At 26.8% G+C, this 13198-nt stretch overlaps 1 protein-coding gene across 3 annotated transcripts in view; it reads right to left on the reverse strand.

Moving 5' to 3' along the window:
• Positions 1 to 13198, reverse strand: part of p120ctn (adherens junction protein p120) — a 246965-nt gene that overhangs the window by 80247 nt on the left and 153520 nt on the right. The gene's annotated exons all lie outside the window — the stretch shown is intronic.

The following is a 13198-nucleotide window of genomic DNA, read 5'->3' on the forward strand; positions in this document are numbered from 1 at the left end:
AAAATAACTCTAAAAAAGAGTAACAAACATAATGAAATGAAATTATAAGCGTTTTAAAATGTTTTAAAACGATTTAAAATATGAAAAAAAGGCTACATTTTTATGGGTTTTAATCAAACATTTTTTTGTGAAAATAAAGAAATCGGAAAGATATAGAGAGAAACAAAAGAATGTCGTCAAATTAATGTTTTACATATTTATATCGATATCACTCGGCATATTCGGGAATTATAAAATATTAATTGGAAAAATAAATGTCCCAATAAAAGAAATGGGTCGGTAGACATAATTTTTTACTCATTTATGTCGATATCACTTGGTATATGCGGGAAATATAAAATATTAACTGGAAAAATAAATGTCCCAATAAAATACATGGGCCGGTAGATACAATTTTTTACTCATTTATGTCGATATCACTCGGTATACTCGAGAATTATAAAATATTAATTGGAAAACTAAATTTTCCAATAAAAGAAATGGACCGGTTGATATAATTTACACACATTTATGTTGATATCACTCGGTATACTCGGGAATTATAATATATTAATTGGAAAACTAAATGTCCCAATAAAAGAAATGAGCCGGTTGATATAATTTATACACATTTATGTCGATATCACTCGGTATACTCGGGAATTATAAAATATTAATTGGAAAACTAAATGTCCCAATAAAAGAAATGAGCCGGTTGATATAATTTATACACATTTATGTCGATATCACTCGGTATACTCGGGAAATATAAAATATTAATTGGAAAACTAAATGTCCCAATAAAAGAAATGGACCGGTTGATATAATTTATACACATTTATGTTGATCACTTGGCATACTCGGGAATTATAAAATATTAATTGGAAAACTAAATGTCCCAATAAAAGAAATGGACCGGTTGATATAATTTATACACATTTATGTTGATGTCACTCGGCATACTCGGGAATTATAAAATATTAATTGGAAAAATAAATGTCCCAATAAAATAATTGGGTCGTTAGATATAATTTTATTACACTTTTATGTTGATCACTTGGCATACTCGGGAATTACAAAATATTAATTGGAAAAATAAATGTCCCAATAAAATAATTGGGTCGTTAGATATAATTTTATTACACATTTATGTTGATCACTTGGCATACTCGGGAATTACAAAATATTAATTGGAAAAATAAATGTCCCGATAAGAGAGATGGGTCCGTAGATTAAATTTTTTTACACATTTATGTCGATATCACTCGGTATACTCGGAAATTATAAAACATTAATTGGAAAAATAAAAGATATGGATCGGTAGAAACACTATTACTTCAGTCAGTAATGTTAGACAGATATTTTGTTTACACAAAAGAAATCTTACTTTTTTGTACAGCAACTTCCTTCGCATCAACTGACGATGTGAAGCCATTGATTTTATGCAATAAGTTTCACGAGCAATAGACAATAGCAAACGCTGACCTTCAATGACTACAAAGGGGGCCCAACGAAAAAAGACGAAATAATAGAGCAACAAAAAATAAAGGCACAATGATGGTAACCTTTCTCTACAAATTGTAGGGTAAATAACCCAAAGTTGAAAAAAAACTTGATTTAATTAAAATAACTGAAACTTTTCGTGTCGGGCAGTTTTCGATTAAATTTAAATACCACTCTTTGACTATAACCGAAAATTTATTTCCTGAGAAAACAAATGAATAAATAAATAAAGAGTTATTCAATATAGTATACTCTATAAGCCAAACAGGTATACAAAAAGTGTTTTTTGAAAAGGACAGGTTCGAGTTTGGGCAAAATAAAAATGTTTAAAAAACGCATCTCTGATTAAAAAACAAAAAAGGATTTTTTTCGAATGATATGGAAGTTTGCAGTCGTAACTTAGATATTAGATTTCGGCTGAAAGATTTTCTATCATTAAAAAATATCAAGTTTTGTTTTTAATTAATGGTCGGCCGTTGGTAGTTTATTCAACCGTCAAAAAAAATTCAAAAAAAAAAATCAGTGTCTTAATAAAGGTTTTCAACCTTTGGTTAGAAAAATAAGTTTTTTCTTCTTGAAATGCTTAAGAAAGTAGCCAAAAGTAACTTAGGCAATAAAGTTACATTATAAATGAATAAGTTGATTTTTACGTCAAACAAATTTCGAAATAAAGGTGGTAATGAGAAATGTTGTTATGCTTTTTAAAAAATCTTTTAAAAAAATCAACCAAAAGAGGTTTTTTTTCAGTTGTTCACATTTTCATCGTATCTTTTATTTAACAATCGTCATTTGTTCATACGTCAATAAGTATTTCAAAAATAAAAAAAATGAATCAGTGTCTTTATAAATGCTTTTAACTTTCGGTTAGAAAAATAAGTTTTTTGAAATGCTTAAGAAAGTAGCAAAAATAACTTAGGCAAGCGAAAGTTATGGCCTCTTAATGTTTCTTTAACTTTTCGCTTATTTCATCACCACAAAAGAGTCAAATTTTTAAATATTTGTTTTTCAAAAACTAATTGACCGATTCCTTTCAAAATTTGAATTCTGTTATTTCAAATTACATAATTTAAAATGCTTTTGCAATTCAAAATATTTACGCTCATTATTAAATTAGATTATAAAAAATTAAGTAACAATATTTTTCTACATAGATCTACAGATGAGTGCAAAAATTATTACAAAAAGGGAAAATAACATTAAGGAGCCCAAACTTTTTACCATATTTTTCAGATTGCTACCATAATTTGGGGACCAAAAATTTAAATCCATCAAAATAATTTATAGTTATTCAGAGAAAGGACGTTTTTGTGGCTGATTTCATAACATAAAATGTCGTCTGCACTAATAAGTTAGTTTAGTTAAGGTTAGGCCCTAGAAATTAAAAGTAAGTCATAGTACCCGGAAATCCTGTGTAAATGAAATTTTGCCAATAAATGTGTTCCCCGTTTCTACTAGGGCAAATTACATTACTTCAAATTTTACCGCTTCTCTGTGTACTCTATATTAATAATAATAAAAAAAAATCAAAACAATCTCGAAAATAAACTACTTTTTATCAAATAAGAAAATTTCGGAAATAAATATTTGTCTATTTAGATACACCATGAAAGTAAACGATGCGAACATTAAACGAATTCTTCCATTTCCATTATCTGATGGTTAATTTCCTTTATCCATCCTTTGAAAACGAAAAAAATACAGCAGGAAGAATAGAAAAGATGCCAAAATAGATCATATTTGAATGAATTGAATGATATGTTTCCTCGTAGCAATGCTTTAGAATAAGATATAGAAACGATTCTCATATAAGACTTAGTTCAAGTAGATTGAAGAAGTTCGGTTTAGAATAGTGAATGCTCTCAGATCAGCAAACATAAAAATTTGTATTTCAAAAGAACATTTGAATGCATTTTTGTTGGTTTTTGTGAAAGCACTTTTTTTAAAGGCAAGAAAACCATGCATTAATGTTTTATATAAGAAATAGTTATTGCAGGAAGCGCACTTTGTTTTATTCAGGAGCACCTCATAATCCGTTAATCTCTAACTAAAACCTCCTTTGGAGACTCCTCTGATTTCAGTCAGTGACGTCACAACGGAGCAGCATCAACTTCTCGCTTTAAAAATAAATTGTTTCGCATGTAACTAGCATTTTTTTAAAACTTATTTTAATACATTAATTTTTTTCGATTTTTTATTTTTATTTTGGGATGATTTTCTTTTCATCTGATTGCAAAAATTTAACAGTAGTAGTCAAATATCAGCTTGCGCTACATCGACCGGCAAGAATTATTATATAACACAAAATAAAAAAACCTAATTTTCCCTGCTTTAACTCAGAAAATATAACGGTGACATCAAATGAATTATAAAATTGCTAGAAGAATTTATTCTGATGTGAATAAAAAGCATTATGTTTTATATTTTTCGTTTGAACGTTTAAGAACTTTTAATAGAATTAGAAATCGATTACCGTCTCGTAACTTTAAATAGAAAAAAAAGAAAAAAAATGAAAAAGGCCGAAGAAAATAAAATCCTGAAAATCAAAAATAAAAGTTATTCTTTAAGCATAAGCTTAAAAATTCTTCCAATTTCATAATACATTTTTAATGTCATTATGCAAAATATTTGTGCTTTAAAAATATTTGTGCCAACTAAAACAGCTATCATATATATTCATATTATTCTAGAGCAGCAGAGACGAATGCTTAGTTGGCAACTCATTTGTATTAATTGCTCTGTCTTGCATGTGTTTTAAAATTAGAAAAAATGGTAGCTGCATTTTTATGAAAAAATAAAGAAACTAAAAACTGATGCATATATAGAGTAAGGTTGCTACTCTGTAAAAACTAAAAAGTTTTTGAGGTAAACTAAAATTTTTTACAATGCATATAGTCACAATTTTTATTTACTGATTTATTTATTCATTTTTCTTGTTTACACATTTTCATGCGCATTCTAATCAATTTATGGATTCATTTCAAAGCACATTTCGTTTAAAAAAAGAAGTTATTAATCACTGATTCTTTCAAACAATTCTTATTTTGTAATTATTATATAGTTTTTTGCACTACAGATCCGTACTTAAAAATGCCTTTAGACTAAAAATGGTGCTAACCATCGCAGAATAGAATAAAATAAGAATATAATATTACAGAGTATATAGTAGTTAATATAGTTATCGTTAATATTACAGTTTTATGTATTTTTCTTTTTATGTTAAAGTGCAGAAAAACATTATTTTATATATTAAATAATATTGAAATTATTTTTAAAATTTTACAAAACATTTGAACTCTATAAGTATATATGCATTTTTTTAGAATAATGATTGAAGTAAGAATAGGAAAATATTAAGTAATAAACTAACTTTTGAAATCGTCATGATATTGTATATTCAATGATGATATTGATATGTTATAATGATATAAACATTATGATACACACTATTTATCTTCAAGAAAAATAAAAATGAAACTGGAGTTTCTTACTTAATTTTTTTCGAAATCATCGATCACTTTTCGTGCTATTTTTAAAAATTTTTTCTAATACTTGATTTCATACTATATTTCTACAAACTCATAATGCTGTATGCCACTATATTGCTTAATAGTCAAAAAACAGAGATTTATTTTTCCACTTTTGAACCTTTGAATGCATTTTTGGAAAAAGAAGTGTTATCAGTGATCATTTCTTACGCTAATTTTTCAATAAACTATAATCAGCTATTCCTGATATGAAACCGTATTTCTGAAAGTTCATAATTTAGTAAGCTGATATAAAATTTGTTCAGTAAACTGTTGTAGAGCATTTTCAAATAGTTAATAATCAGAAATTTTATTTTTTATCTATCGAAATGACATTCAAATAAACAATATTTCTCTTCCAAAAAAAAAAAAAAAAAAAAAAAAAAAAACACTAAAACTAGAGAGTTCGAGTGTTTTTTTTTTTTTTTTAATATTTATTTTTGTATAACGAAGTGACAGTTTTTCATGTTGATTTTTCAATAAATTTAAATTTTTTCAATTCCTGATTTGATACCGTATTACTGTCAACTCATAAAACAGTAAGCTGATGTAAAATTTGTATAGTAAGCTGTTATACTGTATTTTCAAACATTCAATAATCGGAAATTTCTTTTTGATCTTTCGCTCTAAAAATGTCATCTTGATAAACAATATTTCTCTTCAAGAAAAAAGAAAAGAACAACTTTCTAGTGTTTTTGGAAATCCGCAATCAATACGACCAACCATCCAGATAACCGTTCATTGTTCAACTCTTTTTCACTTTCTATTTACTCCAGAAAATAGTCTCATATACTACTACGCAAAGCGAGAAAAAGATGCATTTTATTTTTTGAGAGCATCTCAGGCGGTCGATTGTGGGTCGATTCCGGAAGTACAACCTTCTTTTTTACTGCTTCTATTTTTGAATGTTTGGAAAAGTACACCAACTATCTTTTTTTTTCAGCCCGTTCTTTCTTAGTCAAATTTTTTTCCATGTAGACGAAAAGAAAGGAGAAGTTTTAGTGAGTTTTGTCCTAATATAGTTTATGGCAGAAAATGTATTTTCTTTCTTTAACTTGATTACTCTGATTGTTGGAAAAATCCGATTGTGAGCGTTTTCCTTTGATAATCTTCTTTATCGTCTGCTGAAAGATAGTTTATTCATTAGATAGAAAAAAAGCTTTCATAGCAACGAACTATCGTCTGATTTTTAAAGATTAAGGGATCGTCTGGCCCTTAACTTTTACAGGAAAAACAATAACTGCGGAGAAGCTTAGAAGTAACTAAGATACAAATTGGTAAGCTTTTGCGGGGTTTACGATCGGTAATTCGTCTTGAACTTAGATGGTTGACTGAACAATATCGGCTAGTACTATTTCGAAGCTTTTAGCAGTAAATATATCGTTTTATTTTACAGGAGAAAATTTTATTGTATTTTATAGTAATGGATGAATTGTATATATATATAATGAATTACACTGTTCTTTAGTATTTAATTTCATTTTAGAAATTTTTATCATGCTCATTAAATTTATATCCAGTTAATATAATATTTTAAATTATAATTCATTAAAATTATTAATAACAAATAAAGAAATAATTTAAAGATTAATAAATTTCGACATTAAAGATAGAAAGTATAAGATTTTTAATGCAATTGCTTTGATCTGAAGTTTTGATATATTTTTTCGTTTTTATGGATAAAATATAATTTAAGACGTATTTTTTTAGTTTTAAGAATACTCAATAAAAATAAATACTTTGTAAAAATGAATATTGATTTTTATTTTAGAACTTTTGTTAAGCTATTATTTAATTTTTTGTTTCAAATCTAAATAGATTTGGACATTTATATTTTTATTATGTATGCCTAACACGCAATTTGTAAAAACAAGTTTGGTTGGGTTGGAACAATTGTATAACTATTTATTAAAGTTGCAGAGGAAATTTCTTTCCTTAAAATTGTTTTAAGTTGATTTTTCTTATACGTAACATTAATTTTAGGTCTGAATTACGTAAATTCGAATGTGGTAAAATGACGATATCAATTCCATAATTTTAAAATTAGATGTGCCAAATTGTTTGTTGTTATATTTACGAATATAAATACTTTGAATTCGAAGAAATTATTTAGTTAGAAAGAAAACTGCGAGTAAGTTTTATCTATTGTTAATTATCTGGATAATTTAAGTTTTTTTTAAAATTATTTAGTGAACCACTATAAAACTCATTTTTTTTCTGAAAATAGGAAAAAGAAACTAAAGTATCTCAAAATTGATACAGGGATCATTTATGAAGTTATAAATTCCGTAATTTTAATTTTAGGTGTAATTAAAAGTTCGTTGCTATATGCGAGAACACTACTTAGAATTCATGGAAACTTAAGTAAGAAAACTTCGAATTTAGATTGTATTCCATTGGTGGGTTTCTGATTCATCAAATGCTCTTAAATTATTCAGAGGTACTTCGCATAACTGAATTCTTTTTCTAAAATTGTGAAAAGAAATTATTAGAAACTTATCAATAATCAAACTATATGAAATGTAACACATCTTAAATTAATTCCAAATCTATAAATATTTTCTTTTAGTTCAAATATTAAATTATTATAATATTATTACTCAAACATTTGAAATAACAAAATATTATAAATCAAATTATTAAATGTAAAAATATTTCATTATAGTTAAATTATTAAAACTTAAAAATTTTATAAATTAAATTATCATATTATAAATATTTTGTAATTGTCTAGTTCTAATTAAAATATAAATATTCAAATCTAGTATATTTATCAATCACATTGCCATATCAACGAAAATTATTTTGAAAGTTTTAATATAGTTCTGTGAGCAGATGATTTCAATTTACTCAAAGGTAAATACTGTTATTGAGAGTGATTATTAATAAATACTAATAGAACGACAAAATCGCTTCTTTGAAAATCATATTATTAATTGTAAAATGAATATTTGATAATGTATGATACATTCAAATTTGAAGTCAAATCAAGAATGAGTTTACTGAATTATTTGCACTAATATCTTACAATGTCATACTATTTAGTAATAAATGTCAGTTTAATCGAATTAATATACAATTGTCTCCCGACTTATTGGTACGTAGCTTAATTATCTTATTAGTAGTTGTTGAACTTCAGAGAAGAAAAAGGTTAATTTTCAGACGTTCAAGCTCTTTCGCCAAAGAAAAACCACAGATTGTCTCATGCAAAGTTTTAATTGGTGAAAGAAATTGTCTGGATATTTAAGGTAGTTTCAAAAGATCTTAAAATAACATTCTTTTGCGCTGTTTTCATAACTTCATGTCAAATTAAGCAGTCCTCTTTAAAATTGCCACAAAAGTCAAAATCGATGAAAAGCATTTGTGATTTTTAACATTTAAAAAGTTATTCCAAAGCTTTATTATCATAAACATTAACAGAAATGGAGAATTATTCGCCGATTTGGAAAATTTTTCCACTTGTTAGAAAATCTCGCAAAAAAAAAGAAAAATTGGTGATTTTAGAAAAAATTTATAATTTTTTCAATATTTAGGTATTTGAAAAATCGCCGCTTTAAATCTCAGTTCTTTCTTAAGACAAGATGGTACTTATATTTTGAAATTATAGCTTTGCCTCAAGTGCTACAACTGCATTTAAACTGTGGTTCGTTATTATCTTCCTTGGAAGATCTTCCTAAAATATTGTTTTTAAAAATGCAGAACTTTAAAAAAATCGCCAATCTGGTGAGAATTTCACATTAAGATGAAAATTATTGAAATGAATTATTAGTTCTTAATTTTAATGCGTCTAAGCAATGCCTCTTCAGAGTAACTTCACGAATATTAAAAAAAAGAAAAACTTTTTATTTTTTTAAAAAAAAACTTATCTTTCTATTGCCATTTTTATCCGTTTTTGTAACATCATAAACAACTGTTACAAGCTCATAACTGTTATAAAAACAGCAAATTATTCGCAAATTATAATATGATATTCTGTTGTCTGGCGAGATACAACGGAATATCAAATTATTTCTATTGTGATGTTTCGTCAGAAAAAACATTAAAATTACAAAAGGTATTTGGATCAGTAATAATAAGATTATAGATTTAATTTTTTATGAGAACTAAAGAAAAAAATATAGAGATTTAATTTATTATAAGAACTAAAGAAAAAAATATAGAGATTTAATTTATTATGAGAACTAAAGAAAAAAATATAGAGATTTAATTTATTATGAGAACTAAAGAAAAAAATAAAGAGATTTAATTTTTCATGAGAACTAAAGAAAAAAATATAGAGATTTAATTTATTATAAGAACTAAAGAAAAAAATATAGAGATTTAATTTATTATGAGAACTAAAGAAAAACATATAGAGACTTAATTTTTTATGAGAACTAAACAAAAAAATATAGAGATTTAATTTTTTATGAGAACTAAACAAAAAATATAGATATTAAATTTTTTATGAGAACTAAACAATAAACAAAAAAAAAAGATTTAATTTCCTAGGAGTAGAACTAAAAAAAATCTTGAAGGGGGGAAAAGTTGTAATGGATGTTAATTTCAAACAAGAGTTAATTTAATAAAGCAAGTTTAAAGTAAGTTTAACCAAAGATCATAATTACAATAAATGATGTGCGAAATATGCCGTTAAATTAGATTAGTATTTCATTAATTAGAATAGTATGTTTAACAATTTGGAGTACTTAACATTTAATACCATAAAAAGTTATTAACCACGTATTTTTAAATAAAAAAAAATTAAAAGTGAAACAAAATGGCTCATAATGTATGATTGATAAGTATGATTCTAAAATGCAAGTAGTAGCATCTGAGTAAGATAAAGAGCAAATAATTATTGTATAGTAATTAACATTCCTATTATTTTGGTGACTGCAAGTTTCTGGAGAAAATATTCGAAAAAAAGTAATAAAAAAATAATAATCAAAACAAGTAAACAATAGATACTTTTTATTATAAAATATGATATAAAAGAACAATAAACAAACAGAGATCGCATTTTAAATCTGATATGTGAGAATTTTAGGAATTTCTGACCACTGTCAATCTGTCATAACGGTGAAGTTCCATTACCTTCAGACCATTCTCCATCATTAATGGGATTTAGTGGAATTTCATTCTCTTCACCCTATTGAATTCTCATTCCAACAAGTATTTCTACCAACGCTTTCATTATTAACAGGAGAATTTTTATTCTAACCAGAGCGATAAATAGTACAAAAATGTACAAAGAGAAGATTTTCTAAAAATTTGAATGTCTAGAATTTTGATATGACTAAGAAATTATGAATATGACATTAGTAAATTTAAACATCAAAATATACAGTTCATTTTCTACCAAGTATGTAGTATTTCATATAGAGTAAACAAAACTCAAATACCCATTTTAAGAATAATCCTATTCTTTAAATATTGATTCAATAACATTATTTTTACAATTTTTTTGAAAATAATATTCTTTTAAATATGCACGATATCGATCAAGTAATGATTCTAAAATAAATATATTTTGCTTTTGTTCCTGTAATTAAAGTAACTAGGGAATCATTATTAAAATATATAATACATTAATATTTTTATTAAAAAAATACATAGCATAGTTGTAATAAAACTACAGCATTTAAGCAATTTTAAATTGAAAACATGATGCACTGGTAAAGGCTAAAAAATAAATGTTTCTTTCTAGTACCTTTATTTTAAATCTGAGTGTACGTTTGTATTATCCCTGATTGAAATTTTTTGAAGCCTGACGTCTAGAGTAGATCAATCAACTTAGTTCCACTCTTTAAAAATACCAGTGGCATCTAGCTTTCCATTCAACATTAATAAAAAGTTATCGCTATAACTTTTGTTCTAGAAACTGCTTTAAAAAAATCAACATCTTTAATGCATTCTGGTGAAACATATTTCAGTTCCTTCAAACCAGATCAATAGATTTGAGGTATTGTCGTTAACTAAATTTTTTTTTGTTGAGTTTTTAATGAAACTCAAAGGAGAAATTATATTGAGACCAGTGATGGAGTAAGCTTGCTTTCATGGAGGACATTTTAAGTAAAAATAATCTGCGTTACATTAAAAGAAAAACTTTGAAAGACTCAACCCTGGTTAGTTCGATGGCAGTGGTGCTTTATAACCATGTCCATATTAGCATTGCGGTTATTAAGGTAGTCTTAATTACTTTTCCAAAATCTGTGATGAAAACCTTTTACATTCTCAAGACTTCTAACATGGACCCCTCCCTTACAGGAGGTTTCATTTCACAGTTTCTGCTCAAAATCATCGAGATATCATAGAAGAAATGAGAGTTTAAGAAAGTTAAGGCCTTATACATTCTATACATAAGTAGGTATATACTTCCATTCTCAAGATTTCTAACATGGACCTCTCCCTTACAGGAGGTTTCATTTCACAGTTTCTGCTCAAAATCATCGAGATGTCATAGAAGAAATGAGAGTTTAAGAAAGTTAAGGCCTTATACATTCTATACATAAGTAGGTATATACTTCCATTCTCAAGACTTCTAACATGGACCTCTCCCTTACAGGAGGTTTCATTTCACAGTTTCTGCTCAAAATCATCGAGATGTCATAGAAGAAATGAGAGTTTAAGAAAGTTAAGGCCTTATACATTCTATACATAAGTAGGTATATACTTCCATTCTCAAGATTTCTAACATGGACCTCTCCTTTACAGGAGGTTTCATTTCACAGTTTCTGCTCAAAATCATCGAGATGTCATAGAAGAAATGAGAGTTTAAGAAAGTTAAGGCCTTATACATTCTATACATAAGTAGGTATATACTTCCATTCTCAAGACTTCTAACATGGACCTCTCCCTTACAGGAGGTTTCATTTCACAGTTTCTGCTCAAAATCATCGAGATGTCATAGAAGAAATGAGAGTTTAAGAAAGTTAAGGCCTTATACATTCTATACATAAGTAGGTATATACTTCCATTCTCAAGATTTCTAACATGGACCTCTCCCTTACAGGAGGTTTCATTTCACAGTTTCTGCTCAAAATCATCGAGATGTCATAGAAGAAATGAGAGTTTAAGAAAGTTAAGGCCTTATACATTCTATACATAAGTAGGTATATACTTCCATTCTCAAGACTTCTAACATGGACCTCTCCCTTACAGGAGGTTTCATTTCACAGTTTCTGCTCAAAATCATCGAGATGTCATAGAAGAAATGAGAGTTTAAGAAAGTTAAGGCCTTATACATTCTATACATAAGTAGGTATATACTTCCATTCTCAAGATTTCTAACATGGACCTCTCCCTTACAGGAGGTTTCATTTCACAGTTTCTGCTCAAAATCATCGAGATGTCATAGAAGAAATGAGAGTTTAAGAAAGTTAAGGCCTTATACATTCTATACATAAGTAGGTATATACTTCCATTCTCAAGACTTCTAACGTAGACCTCTTCCTTACAGGAGTTTTCATTTCACAGTTTCTGCTCAAAATCATCGAGATTTTATCGAAGAATTTAAGAAAGTTGTTATTTTTACTGGGAAGTTTCAAAGTCCTTCTCAAAAGTTTTTTTTCCCTCGGAAATTGATAAAAATCCCACGATTTTTCAAGAGCATTCTTTTTACGTTAAAAAATCTTCACATGGCTAATGCGTCTGTAAGTGCCGGCACTACAGCAAATTATAATACAGTATGGTCACTTTTCGCACGAAATGAAATCAATTTCTTAAATTGGGGACAGTGAATCCACTAGATATCCATTTATTTCTTAATATCAGCCAGATTTATGATGATATTAATTAAAACATTATTTTAATTACAAGGAATTAAAATGCTTTCAACAATTTTTAAAAATGAGTTCTAGTTTTTAAAAATTTGTTCACAAACATGATTTAGAGCAAACGTTCCAGGAAATCCTTTTAAAAATATACAGTGTCCACAAAAAGACAGATCGATACCCACTTTTTTTCAACAGACGATATATATATATATATATATATATATATATATATATATATATATATATATATATATATATATATATATATATAAACGAGAAACGAAACTGATAAAACGAGGAGTAGTTATAAAAGGAAGAGGATTCGGGGAAAATAATGCAACTTCTTGAAGTAATAGTGATGAAAAATTTAAAGGTAATAAATTGTAGGAATAAATATTTGAACTAAATATCTGTGTAGCTACTAATTCCTAATGT

Source organism: Parasteatoda tepidariorum, chromosome 12, assembly GCF_982258835.1.
Source record: "Parasteatoda tepidariorum strain Cologne lab strain chromosome 12, Ptep-v5.0, whole genome shotgun sequence".
NCBI classification, from domain to species: domain Eukaryota; kingdom Metazoa; phylum Arthropoda; class Arachnida; order Araneae; family Theridiidae; genus Parasteatoda; species Parasteatoda tepidariorum.